Source organism: Nomascus leucogenys, chromosome 13 (genome assembly GCF_006542625.1).
Source record: "Nomascus leucogenys isolate Asia chromosome 13, Asia_NLE_v1, whole genome shotgun sequence".
Taxonomy (NCBI): Eukaryota; Metazoa; Chordata; class Mammalia; order Primates; family Hylobatidae; genus Nomascus; species Nomascus leucogenys.
Genome location: NC_044393.1, coordinates 17,746,966 through 17,759,192, shown reverse-complemented (window position 1 = coordinate 17,759,192; position 12,227 = coordinate 17,746,966). Strand labels below are relative to the sequence as shown.

Here is a 12,227-nt window from a genome sequence, read left to right as displayed (position 1 = left end):
ACAAGGAGATCGGGACTCCAAGAAGAGACGGGCGCTCTGTGGGAGGTGGGGATCTGGCCAGGGGCTCAGCTGCAGGGCTGGGGTTTGTGAGCACAAAGGCTCAGAAAAGAGAGTGAGGGCTTGGTGAGGGGATGGGGGCTAACCCACCAGGGACAGAGGCTCTGGGAGGGGCTCCGGGCTTTCCAAGAGGATGAGGGCTTGGAGAGAAATGGTGGCTTATGAAGGGACAGTGGCAGTGAGAGCGTGGGAAGGCCCTTCCTCCAAGGTTGTTTTGGGGATTAAATGCAGCCATCTCCTCCCCGACCCACTACCCGGGTGCCCTACCTCGGCTGACCCATCCTAGCCACAGGCTTGTCTCCTTGGCTTACACAGCCCTGTGCCCCTGATGGTCCCCTCACCCTGGTCCTCTGCTCCACCACTCCCCCTACCCACCTCTCCTCGAGGCAAGATCCCGATGCCCCCTCTACTAACTCCTCCACAAATGTCCCACTCTGCACACATTTCCTCAAAGTCACCTCTATAGATTTTGATATCCTCCTACAGCCCAAATGCACTATCAGGTCGGTACTTCAGACACCTGTAATGATCAATAAGGTAGTCCTCCCTCACAGCCAACCTCAATCTGTCTAGCTGCAAGTGCAGCCAATTTCCTCTGTTCTGTCCTGGAAATAGAAAAAAAAGGCTGATCTACAGGCCACTGTTCATTCCATTCTTCATCGCTTTGGATACATAAAGTCTCCTCTCAAACCTCTCTCTTCTAGGTAAAATCATTCTGGTCCTTTCCCTTGGCTTTTCTAATCATTATCTTTAGTATCAGGTATCTTGAAAGGCTGTGTTAAGATTTTATCAGAACGTGGCACATAGTAGGCTCACAAGAAATGTATCTTGGATGGATGGAGAAGCTGGTAGACATTGAGGGTGAATGAGGATGGAGAGATGGGTAGTAAGATGGAAAGAGAGGTGGTGATACATGTGTGGGTAAATGACAGGTGGGTGGGTAGATGGGTGGAGGTGGGTGAGGGGTGAACTGCAGGCAGATGGATGTTTAAATGGAGGTGGGTGGGCTGGAGGATGATGGATTGGATAAATGGATGGATTGATGAATGGGTGGATGGATGGATGGATGGATAGATGGGTGGGTGGATGGATGAGTGGATGGATGGCTGGCTTAGATGGGATGCTGGCTGGATGAAAAATCTCAGCTGGCATCTCAATTTTCCCCTATATCTCCCAAGTATAGGCTCCCCTAATTTGGTTAATGGACCCCAGTTCTCCCAGACACCAGGCCTGAGACTTTATCGTATTTCATTCCTTCCTCTCCCTTACCTCCCACAACCAAGCAGCTCTGAGTCCTGTCGATCCTATTTCCTTGGGGCCTTTCCCCCTGGCCCCTGTTCTCTACAACTTCATTAAGCCACCACCCCACTTATCTCCTGGACAATTTCAGCTGACCCTGTCTTTCGCCTCCTTTCTCTTTCCTTCAAGTCCATCCTAAAACACTGTCAACAGTAAGATCTTTCTACAGCTTAATTCCAGCCAGCAACCTTCAATAGCTTCTTATTGCTTACATTCCTCAGCCTGGAGCTCCACGCATCTGAATTCAGCTGCACCTTCCGTTTCTGGTCCTCTCTGTCTTTCCTCCCCTCCATGTCCTCTGTGCCCTGGTCAACGGGGCAACCGGCTGACACCCAAGCATTCGCCAAGCTCCTCCTCTTTGCTCACACCCTTCCCACCTGCTGGAAACACCTCCACCTGCAGCAGCGTCATCCTAGCTTCAACACACAGCTCAAATACTGCCTCCCACAAGAAGCCTCCCCCAGTGCCTTCGACCAGACAGAGTCAAGGGCGTCACTTCCTCAAGAGCATTTATGGAGCACCTACTATGTGCCCAGCTGGCTAATAGGGTCCTAATGGTGGGAGGGCTAGGACACAGGAGAGACACAACCTTTGTCTACCAAGGTACACAGCCTGCTCATGTAGTCATGTGTGTGTGAGCATGCAGGTGCGTACAAACATATACAGAATTCAAGGGAAAAAAATAAGGGCACAGTGGCTCACGCCTGTGCGAGACTCTGTCTCAAAAAAAATAAAAATAATAAAAAATAATAATAAGGGCAAAATAGCATAGTATTAGTAGCTAGGGCTTATAGAGCACTGAATATGGGCCTAAGTGCACTGTTCCAAGTGCTTTACTTCTAATAATTCATTTTGCCTTCTCAATAATCCTATGAGATAGGTACAGATGAGGAAACTGAGGCAGAAGGTCACTCAGCTAGTAAGTGGCAGGGCAAAGATGGGAACCCTGGTAGTCTGGCTCCCAGGCAGTTCTCTCAACAGTGCACAGTAGTGTGTCATAAATAGCGCAGTTGGAGTAGGGTGGAGAAAGAAAAGTCATGACAAGGCTCATTCTGACCTCCCAGCCCCCTTCCCACTCTGTCAACCCATCTCCCTTCTCTTCAAGCCATTTGAATAAATGGACACTGAAATAGATTCAGCTAGGGGCAAAGGATTCAGTCTGCTCTGAGACACCATAGGGCCCTGGGCAAGTTCCAGCCTCTCCCTGGGCCTCAGTTTCCCTTCTGTATCATGGACTTGGACTCGTCAGTCCCTAAAGGCCCTTTCAACTCTAAAATGCATAACCCTAAACACAGCCACTTGGATCCTAGAAGATGCAAGCCTTGGCAGCCTCCTGGCCTGGGGGCTGGGCTGCCTCTCCCAGGAACTCTCTGTTGTCCCTGCATACACAATTTCAGCCTCTGGTCCCTGTGGGCCCTGCTGTGAGGCCACAGTCCTATGTCTGGTTACCTGAGTCTGTCTGGCTTGTCACCTACCCATCATCTTGTCTACCCGCTGACCTGGATCCACCTGCTTCTGCTTCCCATCCATCAGCCTGCCCGGGCCCATCCACCTTATGTCCCCCGCCTGCCTGGTGCCTGTCACTCTGCCCATCACACACACAAGCGCGCGTGTGCGTGCGCGTGCACACACACATACACACACACTCCACCTCCCCAGCTCCCCTCCCCTACTCTGCAAGCACCACGGTGACAACAAAGAATATGGGGCGGGGCCTTCTGCTGTTTTCACTCGCAGAGGGGTCTGTGGTGTTAACATCTGGACCTACTTTCCAGAAGCCAAAACAGTTCTCTGCCATCCAGCATCCTTCCCTTCCCCAGGGATCCCCCAGTCCCCACTTCGCTGGCCCCAAGGGCTTCTACTTGAGGAATCTGGTCAGGGCCACACAACTCCTGCCAAAAACGTCCAAGCGGTCCCTGAAGAAATCATTGGACAAGAGCGTGAAGATGTGTGTACAAGGATGTTCATGGCAGAATTGTTTGTAATAGCGAAGGATTGGAAACAACCCAAATGTCCAACAGTGGGGGCTGGTTAAATGAATTATGGGCAGCCATACAATGGAGAACCATGCAGCTCTTAAAAAATGATGATGTAGATGTATATTTATCGAAATGGCAAGACATTCACAATATATTATAGGGTGAAAAAAAGCAGGTTACGGAGGCATATATATAAATGAGATGCCATTTTTATTTTTTAAAGATCTATATATGTCAAGAAGGATATGCACTGAAATGGTAGCCAAGTGGTGGTAAAATTATGGCTAATTAAAAATGCTTTCATATATAAAAAGATACATACATATATACATATATATAAATTTACACACGCACACACATAGAGAATCACTGTGTATTAAATACTTCACATGAGCCCAGTGCAGTGCTAAGCGCTTTGTCTGTATTACTTCATTTCTCCAGAGTACTTGGAGGTAGGTTTTATTAAAACCATTTTCTAGATGAGGAAACAGAGGCTCACTCAGCTATTAAGTGGCAGAGCTGGAACTTCAACTCTGCTCTGACTCCAGATCCCGTGCACCTAATCAGTAGGTTGTCATGTTTCTCATTTTCTCATTTTGTTTAGCTGTAACTTGCGTATTAAAAAAAAATATATATATATGGCTGGGTGCGGTGGCTCACGCCTGTAATCCCAACACTTTGGGAGGCCAAGGAAGGTGGACCACCAGAGGTCGGGAGTTCGAGACCAGCCTGGCCAACACAGTGAAACTCTGTCTCTACTAAAAATACAAAAATTGGCCGGGTGTTGTGGTGGGCGCCTGTAATCCCAGCTACTCGGGAGGCTGAGGGAGGAGAATTGCTTGAACCCGGGAGGCAGAAGTTGCAGTGAGCCGAGATTGCGCCATTGCACTCCAGCTTGGGCAACAAGAGTGAAACTCCGTCTCAAATACATACATAATATATATATATATTATATCGACTTGAGTGATAAACAACAGAAGTTAATAAGACAATGAAAGAATGAGACTGGTGAACTATACACGGCAATGTGCCCTCAACTTTTGGGCTCCTAGACAGGAGCTCCCCACCAGCCGGTGCATCCTTCTCTCCTCTCTAAGTGCCTGTGTATTAGCACGGTCCAGCTCTCTGGGGAGGGGCCAGGCAACCCTGGTTAGAATTGGGCCTTAGTCTTGCAGACTTCAAGGGTGCATGGCCTCAGGCCACCTCTCCTCACACCCAAATTTAATTCAGTGAATGGAGTGAGTGCAGCTTTGCACCATATGCCACGCTAGACCCTAGGGAGGAAAAAATGAAAAAGCCCAGCGCCTGCCTTCAAGATCTTCTCATACAGGGCTTGGTTTCTCAGCCTCCACACTATCAACAGTTTGAGCTACATGAGTCTTTGCAGTGGGGTGGGGGGGACTGTCTTGTGCGTTGTAGGCGGTTTAGCAGCATCCCTGGCCTCTACCCATCAGATGACAGCAGCAGCCTTCTACGCAGTAGTGACAGCCAAAAATGTCTCGAGACATTGCCAAGAGTCCTCTGGGGGGCAAAATTGCCCCCAGTTGAAAAACACTGATCTAATGTGCTGCAGATGACACAAGGCAGGCAGTGAGAAAAGAAAACTAAACTAATTGCTACAGAGGTTCATAATATAGACAGGAGTCACGTGTGCCTGGCTGGGTCCAAGAAGGCTTCCGAGGATGAACCCGTCCCCAAACCTCGAGAGCGCCTCAAGGTTCTTTCCATTCTACAGACTCATCCTGGATGGTGAGCTCCTCCTTCCTCATGGCCTCAAAACTCTATTTCCAGCCCAGAACTCTCTGAGTGGGCCTAGATGTTTTTGCATGACTATCCATCCGGCATCCCCACTCATGCATCCCATTAGGATCTCACCCTCGACCTGTCCACAGCTGGTCCTCACCTCTTCTTAAAAGCCCTTCTCCTCTTCATTTCGCATCTTCACGACCCACACAGCCTCCCGAGCCAGGAATGGGGACTCCTTCTCTCCCCCATGCCCACGCAGTTACTCAGCCCTGTCCATTCCACTCCCACAACCCTCACGAGTGAGTCCCCCTCCATGCCTCAGACCCAGACACCAGCAGCCCAGGACCTGGTCTTCCCCACCCAGCAGCAGGATGAGGCTTCTCATGGCGAATCTCCACATGCCACTCTCCTGCTGAAAACCTGTGCATGGCAGCCCACTGCTCTCCGGATGAAGGCCAAGCTCCTTGTGTGGCTTTCAAGACCCATGGGACCTGGCTGGTGCCCACCTCGCTGGCCTGGTTTCCCGTGACTCCCACTCCCTGAACCCCAACCTCTGTGTGTTCTACTTCAGCCAACTGAACTCTCGGTTCCTGTGCTATTCTCCCTCCCCTTGGGGCCTTGGTACCCCTTGGCCTGGAGGCTGCCTTCCCTGCTCTTGTTCCTCCCTACCCCCCTTTATCCCATAGATAAAACCGCGAGACAGCCTGCAGGTGTGCCTCAACATCACTTCCTCCTAGAAGGCTCTGCTGCCCCACCCACTGGCTGTCACAGTTATGAGAATTGTTCATCTTCCTCCCTGGACCACCAGACTCCTGTCGGCGGGATTCAGGCTGCTTGCTCACCATTGTGTCTCTACCATGCAGCACAATGCTTAACACGTAGTAATGCTCTATGTATATATGTAAATATATATATATATATATATATATATATATATATATATATATATTTTGAACTGGATAATAAATGGATGATCAGACAGGCAGATGGGTGATGCAAGGAAGAGGTGCTATTTGGGTTGGGTCCTTAATGCTTTGGAATATCTTCAGGGAAGGTTGTTCAGGTGGAAGGGCAGGTGGGGCTGGATGCGGGAGTGTCAGATTGGAGGCACAGTGGGAGATAAAGGAGGATGCAGACGGATTACAAGGACCTTGAATGTCACAGTGCCGAGTCTGGACTTAATTCAGTAGGCAATGGGGAGCCATGGAAGGGTTTTAATCAAGCCAGTGACACGATCCCACCTGTGTTAGAGAACGATCGCTCTGGTTGCCGCAGGGGTTGCAGCGGGAGGGTATCAGAGGCTGGGAGGCCAGGGAGGAGGCTGCCACAAGAGGTTAGGCATGAGCCAGTGAGGTCTGAGCTGGAGCAGGGATCGCGAGATGGATGAGAGGGGAGAAAAGGTAGAGATTAGGATGAAATGAATCTGTGGGACTCTAGAACATGTTCTCACACTGCCGGCTGCATGCAGGGACTCCACCTTCCTCAAGGCAAAAGAAGAAGGATCCTGAAGTCAGAGACAGATCGTGGTGGTCCTAACTCAATTCCCCTCCTGCAGGGGTGCAGGCAGCTAAGATCACGTGCAAAACCAAACAAGGAGGAACTGCTGCCTTTACCCCATGGGAACCAAGGAATATAAAAGGAGGGATATGAATAATAATACTGCTTTATGTATGGGGTGTCCTATGTGCTCAGCACCATACATGCTCATGCACATTTGATCTGATCTTCACAACAACTCAATGAGACAGGTATTACATTTTCCGCCATTTCACAGAGGAAGAAACTAAGGCTCAGAGAGGTAAAGTAACTTGCCAGCAAGTCACAAACTCAGGCTGGTTGGACTCCAATGCCTACGCGCTTAATCATCTATTTATATTATGCACAGGAAAGAGCTGGTAACAAGTGGATGGCTGAAGGCTTGTGGGTCTGACGACAAAGCAAGAAGTTCCCAGCCTAATCCCAATGTGACAGCAGGAAGGAGCCTGCTGATGGGGCATGAAGGGAAATGTGGGGGAAGAAGGGAATTCCTCCAGGTTGCTGCACCTCATGTGTTTGAAATCAGACCCACATATTCGGAAAGGTGTGTGCCCATCATAAGAGAACTGAGCTAAGGAGTGAGTAGTGAGTATATCCTTAACCCCCAGATGAGCCACCTTTGGAGTAATTAAAGAAAGGGATCCTTTTCTGGGGGTAAGCAGCCCCATAGGCCCATGGCTGGTAAGTATATGAAGCCTTTTTGCAAATTAGAAAAAGATGCCCCCTCCTCCAGGCAGGCACAGTCTGTCTTTGGGGCACCTGACTTGGAGAGTGGAGCTTAAAATAGATTTCAGTCTCTGCTCTCCTCCTGCATTAAATGCCCTTGGACAGTCAACAACCTGCCCAACTGCATATAACAGCCATGCCTCCAGCCTTCCTGTCCTATACCTGTTTCCAAGTAGCCACTCTGTATCATCAACAATGAGAAAATGTTCCTCCTGCCAGATACACAGAGCTCAGATCACTCCACAGACAACTTTCTTGCTAGGCCTTGTCTCCTCCTATCATGCCCACTGCCCCGATGAAAAGTTGAGGTCAGAGCCCGTCCTGGTAGTGAAATATCTAGGCTTTCTCTAGAGAGGCCAGAATCAAAACACAAGGTTCTAGGAAGGAGAGGCCCTGAGTTGAGAGCTCCATCTTAAAGGTGCTTTGAGGAACCCGGGGTGGAGGGTGTGCCCACTCTTGCGGGGGGCATGAGGCTTTTCTCTCTGAGCCTGACCTGAGCCTGACCTGGGTTTCCTCTCAGCCTGATTCCCCACCTGGCCCCCAGCCCCTAGCACCCTTCCTGGCTCAGCTATGGAGAGGAATGAGGAAGTCCTTGGCCCTGAGGCCTCAGCCCAGCCACCACCGTAGGGTCTTCTATTCCCTCACTCCCTCCCAGGCCATGCAGTGCCAGCTGCTGCCCGTGTTATATAAACAGAAATCATTCACTCTCTCTCCCGCTACCTGAGGCTGCATTTCAGATTGGAGCTTCCTGATAGAAGAAAAAGGGGAGGGGGAAGAACAGAGAGAGAGAGGAGAGGAAGTTTAATTGGCTGACTCTTATCGCCCATGTGGTAAATAAACTTTGCCAACTCGGGAGGAGACGGGCGCTCCTGGGCTCCCTGCCCCAGCTATGGCCCGGCCCCCTGTCAGAGGGCTTCAGAATGCAGCGCTCCTGCAAAGCTGTCAGAAAGACCAGTGCCTGGGGAAGCAGCAGGGGCATTGGGGGTTCCAACCTCTAGGTATGATTATTCCAGAGCACGACCAGAAACATCCAGAGATCACAGCCACTCTTTTGACAGAAAGGCTCTGACTCACCCGGAGGTCACAACACACTTTTAGGGGCCAAACTTTGTCCTCTGCTTCTGCTACTCGGCGTCTCTGCTAAAGGCATTCAACAGCTTTCCTCCCGCACTGGCCTGGGAGCACTGGGGGTCTAACTTGAACACCTCATGCTGAATTTAAGCAAGTGTCTTCTTGTCCTGCCTGCAGCGTGAAGCCAAGAAACGGCTCTGTTTTGCCCCAGGCCTACCCAACACATAAGCAGCGTTGGTGAGGCCTGGAAGTCAAGATGCCTGTGTTCCTATTCTGGCTCGGGGTATAGCTTTCCATGTGACCTCGGGCTGCTGTTGCCAATCCTTGAAAATGGAAAAGAGGGCAGCCCAGGTGGTCTTCAATGTGCTGCTCACAGTTAGGAATAGGGAAAGGGGTTCTTGTCTCCAGGGGTCCCCAAGAGGTACAGGTGCCCCTTAGCTGAGAGAGACCTGGCTGGCTTTATAAAGTACCTGCCCCCGAGGCATTGGCAGTGGTGGTCCCAGAAGGGCACACAGACATCTCCAGGAAGTGGTGTTTAAATGTTGGCAATGCCCTTCCCTTCCAGGAGGAATGGAAGAGGAGTGTCCCAGACACTGGGACAAGGAGGGAAATAAGGGTGAAGTAGAGAAATGGCTGGGGCAGGGAACAGGTGAGTGCTACAGAAAAACTGAGGCAGACAGGATAGAAGATGGGTCGGGGGGGACGAGGAAATGATCTTGGGAGGGCAAAGACCAAAGGATGTCACTATGGGTGTAGAGGCCAAATTTCAACAAGGGCTGTAGACTAGGGGCAACTGAGGGGGACGGAGTGGGCACTGATGAACACACATGCAGGATACAAATGAAGGACAGAGAGACATGGTGGTTAGGGAGGAGCCTTTGGGCCCTAGGACAGTAGTGATGCTGATATAGGGTATTGGCGCTGACCCGTGGGAGAAGAGGATGAGATCCTGAACCTGGGTGGAGGGGCCAGAGAGAGCTGGCAACAGCCAAAGCCCTCAAATGAGCCGCTGCCTGTACTGGGGGCACCTTGGCCAGCCCCAGAAACCTGGGGAGTGCTGGAATCAGCCCCACGGAAAAAGAAGCTGGCATGTGCAACCCTGGCGACGCCCGAAGTGGTGGGAGAGAAGAGGTTCCAAGGAGCGAGCACCTCGGAAAACCTGAGCAGCTTCAAACAGCAGCTTCTCTGCCCGCCACAAGGGGGTGCCCTGCACCTGGGGGAGACCTCGGGGGACCCTGGGTCAGCCCCGCCCGCTGCAGCCCCGCCTGGGACAGGGCCCGACAGTGCCAGAGAAGAGGCAGCGGGGAGGCGCGAGCGAGACGGGTCCACACTGTGCCCACCTAAGGCTGCCCGGCACCCCGCGCGCCCACGCAGTCCACTCTTCCCAGTAAACGCCGCGGCCCCCGAGGGTTAGCCCTAAGTGGCGCTCTCTTTGGACGTTAGGCTGTCGGGGGCCCCGTCCTTCTTCCCCAGCAGAGACGGTGTCTCCGGAGTCGGGTCCTAAGGAAGAGAGCAGCGCTGGCTCTCGCTCACCGCCAGCCCGCCCGACGGCCAGAGGGCAGCGGGTTCGCGCCGGTAGGGCCGGCAGGGGTCCCTGTGGGCCGGCTCCCCGGCTCAGAGGGAGCCAGAACCGTGCGTGTCGCCGCGGCTGGAGTCAGCCTCCGGGTGTCCCCGGACGCGGCACGACCTCGCACACACACACCGCGCGCACACGCTCGCGCCGTGCGGTATTTCCCGGCTCCGGACCCCGCCTCTGGGAGGGGCCGGGGAGCCGAGCCCCGCTAGCAGGGTGAGGGGACCGGGAACGCCTGGGTCCCAGCCCTCGCGTCAGGGCTGTGCGCCACCTTCCCAGCCCCTTTTGGCGCGCCGGCTCGGCCCCTGGAGCTGCCACCCCTCGGCCCGCGGGGGTCCCGGAGGTTCCCGGGCGCGCGGCGGACGAGGTTGTGGGGACGGGTGGGGGCTGCGGGCTCCGGGCCGAGAGGAGGCTCGGCTCCGCGCCGGGGAAAGTTTGGACGTGGGAAACTCCCTCCCCGCCCGCCCGGCCGAGAGGAGGGGGCGCGCAGGGCCGGGCGTAGGCACCCCGGCTCCGCCTGCGGCTGGAGGCTTGCCCCCCGCGCCGCCTGCCCGGCCGCTCCCGCCGGCCTGGGGGCTCCCTCCCTGCCGGGCAGCCTCCCCTCGGCGGCGATCCGGCCGCTCCTCCCGCGGCACCCCGCGCTCTTACCTCGGGGAGCGGCCCGGGGCTCCCCCCAGTCCTGCCGCCTCGGGACGCTGCGTGGGGCGGGAGCCCAGGCGCGGGCGGCGGGCGAGTCCGGAGCCCTGCGGCCGCCCGCAGGAGCCGGAGGGAGAGCGGGAGCGAGAGGGGGAGCCGCGGCGGCGTGTGCGCGCGTGTGTGTGAGCGAGAGAGCGAGAGAGCGAGGGAGTGAGCGAGCGAGCGGGAGCGAGGGAGTGTGCGTGTCTGACTAGGGGGGAAGTGTGCAAGGGACGGATCCCTTCCTTCCTCCCGCAGCCTCTGGTGGAGACTCGGAGAATGCAGCGCCCGCCGGGCAGGAGCGCCGCGCAGCGCCGAGCCGCAGGCGGCCGCCGGGCCCGGACCCCCGCAGCCGGGGAGCCCCGGCCCCCGCCCCCCGGATCGCGCCCCTCCTACACTAGGAGGGGACAGCCTTTCCCTCTCTCGGGCGGCCCAGTCCCAGGAAACCCCCCAGGGGACAGTGCCCCTCCCTCCCCCAACCCCAGATCCGCGCGAATGGAGCGCCCCCAGGAGGGGGACTATCTACCTCCTCGCCTGGCAGCTCCCCAGGTGGCCGCAGTTTGAGACCAGAGCCTATTTCCCCACCTGATTTTACTGCGAATAGGGCTTCCCATTTCCGCCCCCTGACTACTACGGGAGGCCGCCTTCAGAGGAGCGGGGGCGCAGGCGAGGGTAGGAGCAGGCTTCTCCAGTGGCCGCCCCTGGCTTGCTGCCCAGGAAGGCCCCTTGCACAGACCAGATCTGCCAGTTCAGAAACAGTCACTGTGCATTGAGGTGGACAGAGACCAGGTGCCCAGGGCTGAGTCTCCAGGCAGGTGGGAGGTCGGGTGTCCCCGGGAGAGAAACTTGTGGGCTTTTCCTCTGGAGGGTCCCGCTGGACATCTTTGTAACCAACAAAGTAAGCAGGCAAAACAAGACACCTCCATCCTTAACTTGGTGCCACCTTGACCTGGAGAAGTCTCCCAATGAAATCTTCCCACTGCCCAGAAACTCCTTGCTGGTCGGATTTTCCGTTCTTTTAAAAATCCGGCTGGTCTGCTCCCTGCTGTTTTTTCCACCTGGCCCTGTTTCTTTCTCCTGGCTGCCCGGCTCTCCTTACTGCCTCATCTCTCCGGGATGAGGCCTAATGGAGGAGACCCTTCCACCCCACACCTGAGTTCCCAATATGAGGTTGTTGATGGTAGGATAGGACCAGTGACTCCCATAGACCCACGCTTTGTCTTGGGTTGTAGGTCCCCTTAGGAGTTGCCCGCCCCCCTACTCCCCATGGCTTCCAGATAGGTGGGTGAAGGATAACAGGAGACTGGACAGCTGCAGACCTCTGTCCTGCCAAGCTGCCAATGACCAGCCATTTAATCACCCACAATCAGCTGCTGAAGTTCATGGCAAAGTGGGGGCAGGGCCCTCCAGGACCCCCAGCTCTACCTCACCCCATCCTTCTCTCCTCCTCGCCTCCTTCCCCAATTTCCATCTCCATCTCCACACCCTAGTCCTTCTCCCTGATGATTGGAATCACCTCTCCTGCTGGCTGCCCCTCTGGTCCCTCCTACTAAACTCCATCATTC

General features: G+C 54.5%; 1 protein-coding gene across 1 annotated transcript in view; it reads right to left on the bottom strand.

Moving 5' to 3' along the window:
• Nucleotides 1-11,035, bottom strand: part of CDH22 (cadherin 22) — a 134,650-nt gene extending 123,615 nt beyond the window's left edge. Inside the window, exon 1 of the mRNA XM_030825605.1 lies at nucleotides 10,636-11,035. The gene's annotated coding sequence lies outside the window, so the exon portion shown is untranslated. The remainder of the gene's footprint in view (nucleotides 1-10,635) is intronic.
• Between the last annotated feature and the right edge of the window lie 1,192 nt (nucleotides 11,036-12,227).